The sequence below is a fragment of the Anarrhichthys ocellatus genome, unplaced genomic scaffold (assembly GCF_004355925.1).
Source record: "Anarrhichthys ocellatus isolate YVR2014 unplaced genomic scaffold, GSC_Weel_1.0 scaffold8, whole genome shotgun sequence".
Classification (NCBI taxonomy): Eukaryota; Metazoa; Chordata; class Actinopteri; order Perciformes; family Anarhichadidae; genus Anarrhichthys; species Anarrhichthys ocellatus.
Window position 1 is genome coordinate 7690336 of NW_022280038.1, and position 1886 is coordinate 7692221.

Consider the following 1886-nt stretch of genomic DNA (forward strand, 5'->3'; position numbering starts at 1 on the left):
ATATATATATTGTATATACTGTATATACTGTATATATGTGTCTATATATATGTGTATATATATTGTATATACTGTATATATGTATATATATACTGTGTGTATATATATATATATTAATTATACTGCTCAGCTCCATAGACTCTCACTCGCATCGTTTTCGATTTTTCTCATTTTGAAGCTGGTTCGAGATACGTTTCTAAAACGTTACGTTTTCATATAAAAACCTGTAGAGCTAACATTAGCAGAGTACGTTAGCACATTATTCTAGCATTAGCACTTCTATGCTTTTCAAGCTACTAAAGGTATCCTGAATAAATGCTGCTTTTGCTTTTTAATGATTTTAACAGTAAATAAAGACCAAGACCTACCCGGCTTTAAAGTAACAGGGTTGTTCCTTAATTTCATTGTCTTCTGTCTTGTTCGCCAGGTGACTTTTACACTGTGATCCGTAGACTTTAGCTTCTATCTTTATCTTTTTAACCTGTTTTGGCTGCTGAATCAGTTTGACATCCTGGATAAATCCTTCAAAGACATTGTAGACCCATTGAAGTAACTTTTTTGTTTTTTCAAAAGTTAGATCATATTTAGTCAGGGAGTGCAGTTAGTGACAGTGTGGGCTCCATGGTAGCTCTGACAGCTTGACTGAGTCGCAGAGGGGGGTGGTGCTTAATAGAGGTAATTTTCAGCAACATCAGATGTGTAGTCTTATCAGGAGCTTATCTACAGTTTTCTCGTTTAGGATTTCGGTGCTACAACTGAGTCCAGAATGTGGAATAGAATTGACAAACTTCACCGGTCAGACGGGGATAAAATGTAAATAGGTGACTCATCTTCACACCGCCCTGTGGCATTTTGCTGAATGTGTAGTATCGGTAGGAATTATTTTAAAACTTGAACTTTTAATTAAAACGCTGAGACGCTGTTGGTCGGAGTTTGATGAAACTGTGAGGGATATTACATTTGAGCGCAGTGTTCTCGTAATTAGAATATCAGCACTGACTGGCCCGAAGGCTGAAGCCGAAGATTCAACTTTTAGTGACGACACATGGCTCATGATTACCTGTGTCGTTCAGGAGTCACATTAACACTGTTGGATTGTTACGGCAGATTTTATTTATGTCAAGGTGGAAGCATTCTGGCAAGATCTAATCAGACTCGGACAAATTTCAGTACTTTTAGTTCCAGCAGTCCTCGCATCCCATTCTAATGGCACGGACTGTGTTTTGGGTAATTAACATTGCAGATGTATGAATTAAGGGGGTGTGGTGCATGCTGCTGGGAGGACATGGAAGGCAGCAGGGTGGGGGCAGTAATCCTGGAGCATTGTTGACAATAAAAGTAAGGTGCAACTCCGCTTTCGGGCATCTCTCTCTCTCATATCCTCTTCCCTTCAAGAGAAGCAGTGTGCCGTGAAATTGCGATCTAAATTACGAGGCTAGTGTTCTCTGTGTGAGGGTTTTAAAAAACGACCCGCTTGGCTGCTAAGGACATCGGCTGGACCACAGCAGTCAGCAGCAGACGATTCGCCGGCCCGACTTCGGTTCGAGTCCGGTCCACTGTCGTCGATAGACAGAGAGAATGTTTCCCTTTATCGCCTGACGGAGGATGAGTCGGTTATATCAGCTTCATCGCTGTGATCATTATCAGCTGAGGCCCATAACAGAGATGGTGACGATTTTGGAGTTGGTTATAAATCAGGGCTGCTTCCCCTGTTTGCCTGCCGCTTGCTCTCCTCTCCTTTCTCCAATGAGAGGTTGTCTTTATTTGAATAATAAGCTTCTTATCTCGGGGAATTACTATTCTGCTGGCCACTGCATCCTCTCTACATCACTCTGTCTCTCTCTTCCTCTCTCCTCCTCTTCTACTTGCCCTTAATCATACCCCCC

At 41.7% G+C, this 1886-nt stretch overlaps 1 protein-coding gene across 3 annotated transcripts in view; it reads left to right on the forward strand.

Moving 5' to 3' along the window:
- prmt3 (protein arginine methyltransferase 3) overlaps positions 1–1886 on the forward strand; it is a 52863-nt gene that overhangs the window by 18664 nt on the left and 32313 nt on the right. The window lies entirely within an intron of this gene.